The 8,807-nt window shown below is 35.6% G+C and overlaps 1 long non-coding RNA gene across 1 annotated transcript; it reads left to right on the top strand.

Annotated features, from left to right (window-relative positions):
- Positions 1-3,914: 3,914 nt before the first annotated feature.
- Positions 3,915-6,639, top strand: LOC311296540. Its single transcript, XR_014628616.1, has 6 exons — positions 3,915-4,467; positions 4,860-4,911; positions 5,109-5,173; positions 5,274-5,335; positions 5,419-5,516; positions 5,721-6,639. It is a non-coding gene; the product is annotated as an uncharacterized lncRNA (long non-coding RNA).
- Positions 6,640-8,807: the final 2,168 nt, after the last annotated feature.

Genomic DNA, 8,807 nt, shown 5'->3' with positions numbered 1-8,807 from the left:
GATTTTTAGACTTTAGAACACATTTACCTCAAAATGATGGGATCAATCTACTCACCATATAGCACATGAGAGAGAGGGACACAGGAATATTTCCTGATCAAAAATATAGGAGTGTGGTTAAAATCAGTCTCAGCCAATGGACTACAACATTCACTGTTTTGGTAGTGACATGAAAATGCGGGACATGTTTTTTTTGATAAAGTTTCATGATTTAAAAATAAAATATAAAATAAATATTTTTTTTAACTTCATTTTTTTTAAAAAAACAAAAAAAAAAATTTTTAAACAAGAATGGAAAAATTAGCAAAAAATTTTTCAATATCATTTTCACAAGTTGAAATTTAGGGGTTAGGGTTTGGGACAGCCACCTCCTAATTGAAAGTAGCCCATAAATTATGATTTTATATATATAAAGCTTACTGATATCTTAAATATTATTGTGGGTTTCAATAGATAATTGAAGGATCTTAGTAAACATCTAAGATTTTAATAATTAAATGCTTTTCAAATGTGTTTTTTGGATGAGGGACAGCAGTTTGCACCAATTCTGTAGAATGGCCCATATACAAATCATCAACTACGTCACCACGTAGGCTCACTATTGGGCGATGCTGGTCATATGTGTGATGCGTGGTGACGTGCAACACAGACGCGCTGCGCTAAAACACTACGTGAAAAGACTCGAGGCCCAGAGAGAAGGAAATGAAAAGTGGAATAAAGTCGTTATTTTTGTTTGTTTCTGCGCACAAAAAGTATTCTCGTCGCTTTATAAACTTAAGATTGAGCCACTGGAGTCACTTGGACTATATTAACAATGTCTTTAATACATTTTCTGGGCCAGCAAGTTATAGTGCCTTAGAAGCCTGTGGAGGAGTGATCCAGCACTCAGATTTAATCAGAAATATCTTAATTTGTGTTCCGAAGATGAACGAAAGTCTTACAGGGTTGGAACAACATGAGGGTGAGTAATTACTGACAGAATTTTCATTTTTGGGTGAACTAACCCTTTAAACCTGTTTGGACAGATCCCTAGTGCTAGACGTGATAGACGTATTTGCTGCTGATCCATACACCACACAACCATAATCTAATAAAGATCTAATCAGCCCACTATATATGGCATCTGCCCCTAATTCACTTCCTACTAAACACCTCATTGTATTTATCACTTTCTTACATTTGTCCAATATGCTCTGGATATGCATCGCTCTTGTAATTTTTTTTGTCAAAGCACAACCCTAAAAACTTAAAATGTTTCACTCTTTGCAGTTCTTGATTATATCATTTTAGATTTACCTCACCTCCAATTGTTTTCCTTGTAAGAAATATTATCTTTGTCTTGTCGACTGAGAATTTAAAACCCCATCTATATGACCATTCTTCAACTATTGTAATAGCCTCCTGTCATTTTTAACAATAAAATCAATGTTCCTTCCCCTTTTCCAGATTGCCCAATCATCAGCAAAAAGTGAAAACCCCAGCCCATTCTCCAAATCCTCAAATGCATAATTTATCATTATAGAAAATAATAAAGGACTCACTATACTTCGTTGTGGAGTTCCATTTTCAATCAATCATTAACTTTTCTGAATAACTGTTTCCTATTCTAACTTTTATTGCTCTTCCTAATATAAAAAATCCTTGATCCATCTATACATTTGACCTTTAATACTTAACTTACCTAATATTATTAACCGCCCTTCTCTCCACATCATGTCATATGCTTCCTCTATATCAAAGAAAACTGCCACTACACTCTCTCTATTTATTCATGCTTTTCTTATTTCGTGTTCTAGACACACAGCTGGATCCATGGTATTTCTCCCTCTCCTAAAACCACTCTGATATAATTTTCTACATAATAAGTTAACCTTTTTAATTTACAATTTTTTCTATTATTTTACAGATGTTAGCTGTCAAAGCAATTGGTCTATAATTTCCTGGATTTGTGCAATAATTGGAATTATCACCGCCTCCTTCCAACTTTGTGGTAATTTTCCTTCCTCCCAAATTTTATTGTACATTTAATAAAACATCCTTGGATGATTCATTGAGATGATTTCTCATTATATAGCAAATCTGATCCATGCCTGGAGATGATTTCTTGTTTTTTCTGAGAGCGCAATTTAACTCTGTCTTTGTCAATGGCATACTTAATTGATCATTAGTGTATTCTTCATTCTGTATTAGCTCTTTATACTTCGCTAACGTACTTTCCCTTCCTCTTTTTCCCTCTTCACTAATATTGTTTGAGTTATGAATTTTAACAACATTTTTCGTCAGCATTTCTGATTTCTCCTCATCTCTTACAGCTGTTGTTTCTCCATCCCTTAATATTGGATACCCAAATTCTCTTTTTATCCCATTCATTCTTTTTATCATTCCCCATATTTGACCGATTTCTGTTTCCCTTCCCACTGTTAAAAAGTTTCCTCTAAAAATCCTTCTTTGTATTTTTAATGATTCTCCTTGCATTTGCTTGCCTCTTTTTATACAGTGCATGCAGAATTATTAGGCACGTTTTCTTTTACAGATAAAATAAGCCAAAAAAGAGATTTAACTCAGACTGAAAAGTGAAAAATTATTAAATCCCCATGAGAAGGATGCAATACTAATGCAATACTAGAAATTGCAGTTAAGGCATGTCCATTGGAAAGTGAAATACTCATTGGGTCAGCAGGGTCATACAAAAACAGGTGGAGAAGAAAAGACATGTTAACTGCAAAAGAATTAAGAATTAAGGTGAAGAATTTAGTCCAGTTACCCTTTAGTCTCCAGTGCCACCATTTTACAGAACTGCAACCAACCCGGACTCTCCAGAAGTGCAAGGTGTCAGGGTCTCAGAGACTTGGGTTAGGTAAAGAATCCTAAAAAATGACCCCCACTTAATAAATATCACAAGCTGAAGTGTAGTAAAATACATGAAGACTGTTTTTTTATAGGCTTTACAGACAGACAGATTGAGAGTGACTCTTGAAGGACCAGCACCACATCCTCTCCTACCACTATTTGAAGAATTCATCTTCCAGAATCTGACAGTAAGTTTTGGGAGTACATTTTTAGTCCATCTCTGCAAAACGGACTTCAGCGTTGGAGATGGACTAAAAATAAACTCCCAAAACTTATTAAAACATATTCTGGAAGAATGAATTCTTCAAATAGTGGTAGAAGACAATGTGGTGCTGGTCCTTCAAGGGTCACTAAAATCTAAAATCTCAGTTCTGTGCTGCTTTCCTCTGCTTGACCAACCTCTTGTCTCGAGATGTGCTTAACTTTGTCAGTATCATCACTTCTCCTTTGCTCTTGGACCTTCTTCACTGCCTCTGAATAACTTATGTTGTTTACCGCTTTCACTTGTTCAATTTCCACTGCTCTCTTCCTTACATCACATCCACTGTATGTCACCCTATGTTGCCCACCACAATTACAGCATTTATCCTGTGTAACTCTCTCCACAGTTTTCAATTCTATGATCACCTCCACACTTGAGACATCTGTGTTTTCCTTTGCACACCGCTGCTATATGTCCATATCTCTGACATCTACAACAGCGGAGTGGGGGATGAATATATGGCCTCACTACGAAGACCATATATCCAATTGCAACTCTTTCTGGAAGCACTGAATCCTGAAACTCCAAAAGAACTGACAAACTATCAATCCTTTCCCCATGCATTGTTTTTTGCAACCTTTTTATTCTACTCACTTCCCCTCCAGAAATACTTCGTATGAGTTTTTCTAGATCTTCTTTGATTGGAATGCCTGTTATCACTCCCTGTTTCATTTTTCTCTCACCTTTCTTCCATTCACTATTTTCTTGCACACATTGTCAATTTTTAACGTTTTGTTTTTTTGTATGACTGTTTTATGTTATATTCAGTGTCTTCACGGTTACTTTTCCTGTGTAGCCTACACTGTTAGACTTTTCTGTAATTTCTACAGTTATTTACTTTAAATCCCCCAGTATTATACTGCTATTTCTCTTTACAGTAAATAACTGTGATTCCAATTGCATCATGGGAATTTTCTGTGACGTCTAACACCACATACAGAGACTTACTGTATTTTTTAAATTTGCTGTATACTACTGTATTTGACGTAACTGCCTCTCTGGCTGGCACCATTCCACCGTGCTTTTTATTTCCTAATTTTTGCCTTACACCGCGTGTCTACAACGCTATAATAGCCAGAGGCTGTCTATATTGGACACATTGAAGCGACCGGACCTTTAAATGCAAACCTGTTTATCCCTTGTAAGAACTAGCGCGAGCGCTTGGACTCGTATCGGACTACGTCAGAAATATAACGGCCGCGGCGCATCACTTCACTGTCTGGGATTTGTCGTGTCGCGTCAGACAGACATCCAGTGTAGGTAATGGGGTCTGTCTTTTGTTGGATCGCGACGTTCGTGTCTGGCCCGGGGAAGAGACGGAATTCACTTCACCGAGAGAGAGATCAGCAAGCAAGGTAAAAAAAAAAAAAAAAAAAAAAAAACATTCTGTGTATGTTGACCATAGACTGGCTGTTGACAGGATTGTGCCCAGTTTAACGTATGTTAACGTTAAAGTTAGCCTACTCGTCGTCAACATGGTGGTAACGAACTTTACCATGGTAAACTGAGCTAACGTTTCATTTTACACACTTTGTTAGATTATTGAATTGTCGAGTTAAAATATGCCAACGAGCAACGCGTTTACATTAACAATAAATGTGAATAAACTAATGTGAAATTCTGTTTATAGCCTAATGTTGGCCTACTGATGAGAACCTTTATAGTTTTAGCATTAGTTTGCAAACTATACCATATTATAGTTTTTTTTAATGGAATTTAATATTTACTTCCATTTTTGTGTTTAAAGGCAACTGCAACAAAGCGCCAATTCGCGCCAGTGACTTAGCAAGATTCCAGAGGTAAGTTAGGCCAGCCCATTTGTGATATATTTTGATATAAGTTTGCTGAAATGATTAGCATACGATATGTGAAAATTGCTTTTGAGCCACTGGTGCAGACTAGGTAGCTTACAATATCTTATAAAATCTCTATAAAATTGGCTAACTTTATATATCAAATAAGTGACCTTTGCATTATGTCTAACTTTATTACACAGCAAATGAACCAATCAGAAGATGGACCATTGTCTTTGTTCAGTCTCACCAGATTAAATGTATCCAGGTAAGCACTGCAGTAAAACTCTCACTAATTCATTCAGACCAAATCTAGCATTCTAAACAACTTAAGTTTATATTTTTGCATTATTTTTATATTTTATTAGCCAGAAGACTCTCTACCATTGCAGTTCCACCTGACTAGGAAGGTCCTAATATCAGCGCACAGGTGGGTTAACTACTTTAGGAAGGAGAACGATCATCACACAATGATTTCTTGCATGTATCTTAGTGTGTATTTGTCTCAAACAGGTACTCCTTCACTGCAGACAAGCTGAAATGGGCTAAAATCATCTATTTCAGTCGTTCTTTCTATGGATCTCAGCATTTTTGGACAGAATTTAGGATTTGTAAGTATTAAAATTTAATCTGGCATAATTTAATTTAGTTCTTTTGTATGCTATTTATTGACAAAAGCTGTTTACAAATATATATTCTTAAGTTTTTGTGAAAATAATAATAAAAATGAACAAAAAAGGAGGTTAAAAATAATGTGACACTAATATTCTCTCTCTCTCTCTCTCTCTCTCTCTCTCTCTCTCTCTCTCATATAGTTTTGGAACCGGGATCTCCTCTGAAGGACTGAGTACATTTGTGTTTGTGGGCACGCATGCAGACCAGGGAACACTCTGATGTTGTCAATCAAGTTCTGAACAGGAACCAATCTTTGGAGAAGTTAATTTATTCACAAAGGTGGACAAAAACATTGTGTTGGCTTTTTAAAGATTATTTTGATGATGACTTTTACTCCTATGCTGTAGAAAATATGGAGTAGACAGTCAGACATTGATAATAATAAGAAATGACTTCTTTCAAAAACATTACGACACTTAAATACTTCTTTTGGCCACCAGTGTACATGAATCCAACACATTTTTGGAAATAAGTGAAATTATTTTTAAGGTGGGGTTATGTGTCTTGTATTGTGAAAAGAACTGTGTTTTGTCCTGTTTTGGACATTTCCTTTTTGAATGCTTAAAAATGTATTTATATTCTCCAGTTTTATGAATGTAATGGTTGATATTTCATTATAATACTTGTATAAGCTAAACAACCAATGACTCTACATTCATTTAGTCAAATGCTAATGTTTTGTTTATGGTTTTATGTATGTTTTCAAAAATGTTTGCAGTGAAGGACAGCACATAATGTGTTAATTTAACACGTTTACACATCTTTGTGCTAACCTCTCTGACATATTTACTTTGTTAAAATCATTAACACAATGAATGAGTTAAAATTAACACAAAAAATGTTGTCTCTAAACTCACCCATTAATGTGTAAAAATTTCACACATCATTTCCAGCATTGGCATGTTTATTTTGTGATATATATGAAATGTTTTAAATAAAAAAATGGTATTTTGTGATAACGTTGTCTAATTGGTTTGTATGAAAGTAGTACTTATGTAGGATAAAAATAAAATTAATCATATATCAAAATTATCAAATCTAATTTATTTTTAGTACAAATAAAAATAATTACAGTAGTGTACTGATTAGCTTAGTTTTTACAGTAATGCACTGTACTGATTAGCTTCGTTTTTACAGTAATGCACTGTATTACACAAAACTGAAATACGGTTTGGTACTGTAACTCTTAATTACAGTAACTTACTGGCAACAGTGTTGCCAGTAAGTTACTGTAAAAACCCCTTGAAAAGTCTAACAGTGTACATGCATCTTTCTCTACCGTGAACGAGAGTATAATTCCCCCGATGTGGATGTACAGATCCAATGTTACATTTGAGGTTGACATATATTTCTCTTGGTTGTTTAGTTGACTTTAACTTTATATTGCGGTGATGTGCTGCATGCAGTAGGGGTTTCCCTCAATACTTCAGGATTCCCCTACTGGACATAAAACGCTTAAGCTTAATGCACTAATACAGTGATATTAAAAACCAAACTCGCAGGCAAGCAGATGGACTCAGAATATGAACTTAACGCGCAAAGTTTAATGCTGAGAGTTTGCCAGTGATATACTGGCATAAAGTTGGCTTGATGTTGGACAGTTGCACATTTAGGGACCGACTCTAAAGTTACATACGACATTGGTATACACGTAGAACGACTTACAGTCACAAAACCAACTGTAAAGTGTTCGTGTAGGTGTCAGGCATAATGCGCACCCTTTAGATTTTTGATATTTATTCAAATAAATTGAAGTTTGCTATTGAAATTAGATTAGAAACGTGTATGCCAATGTTGTATGCAAGTTTAGAGACGGTCCCTAAATGTGCGAATGTCCAATGTCAAGCCAATTTACATTTAGGCTACATTTAGTCATTTAGCAGACGCTTTTATCCAAAGCGACTTACAGTTAAACTAACGGAGAGGACAACAATATACAAGTGCTATGACTCTTCCCAGTTTAATCTAATGCAGTACACACGTAGGCATACTTATATATAGCGTTTTGTCCCGACGGAAGGGGAATCCTTGAGTATGAGGTATTAAGGGGAAACCGATTTAATCCCGTTCATAGACAGGGAAAGTAACAATGAAGTTATTGAATGAAACATAAACACAGCTTTTGTGTCTTTATCATCTTTTCCGCATATATACTGACCCAGTTAATCATTTTCATTTTATGAATGAATGGCTTGCTCTAACTGTTGCTCTGTCTTCGTCAACAACACACGCTTGCACCCCCTGCTGGTGAGATCGACTAACAGCAGATGGAGAGTATGCTCGGTAATCTACTGCTTTTCTTGCAGTTCCTGGATGTCGAGTTTGAACCACTGAATTTGTGGAAGCGAATTTGCAAAGCGAAATAAAATGGACCGAAAATTGCCTGTTGAATATTATAGGTTGTATTTTTAAACAGCTTGACTATTTTGGAAGTGAAATATTAAAGGGGAATATGGATTATTTAATTTTTAATAATGAAAATGTGTTTGAAATGTTTTGAATTGAAATATTCACAGCTTAAATATTCAACCATGCTGAATTTCAGCCCATACAAATGCAAGCCCTAAAAATACAATGCATTAAAATGCAAGCATGGTTAATGCAATGCCTATTTTTTTTTCAAGTAGTGCAGTTCAACAGGCTTTTTTATTTCAAAAATATTTGGCATTATTTTACTTTCATATAAAACAGAGTGGGGAAAAAACATACATAAAGCATGGTACATCCGCATGAACTCTGTGACCTCATAAAATCAATATGTTACAGATTTTACACAGCCTGCAACCTTACAAAGGACAAGTAGTCTGGAGAATGGATGGATGAATGGATGTATTTTACTCAGAAAAAAGACACCGTAAAGTTCACTCTATTCAGCATCCAGCAGAATAATCTCACTGATATTTAAGCTTCCTCCTAAGGTGGAGGAATTCATTCCACACTCATCCATACAAGTCAAACAAGCCGTAAGAGATGCATTCATTTCCACTCCAATCAAATGTGTGCTCTCTACCTTCTGCTGGAGGCAAGGAGCAATTAAACTGAGCTCTGCACACTGGGAAGTCCACTGAACACCCTCTGACAGCAAGTCGCCACACGACTCCACTGGGAATAACAGGACTTGATGATGTGCAGGACTCGGATGTCATTTTGACCGAATTTAGTGTGCTGTGGTCTCAAAAGACACCTTGAAAGATCACAATAAGCCTCATTCTTGCTGTTTCAATCTT

Source organism: Rutilus rutilus (assembly GCF_951802725.1).
Source record: "Rutilus rutilus genome assembly, chromosome: 1".
In the NCBI taxonomy this organism is placed as follows: Eukaryota; Metazoa; Chordata; class Actinopteri; order Cypriniformes; family Leuciscidae; genus Rutilus; species Rutilus rutilus.
This window is presented reverse-complemented; position numbering and strand designations above follow the sequence as displayed.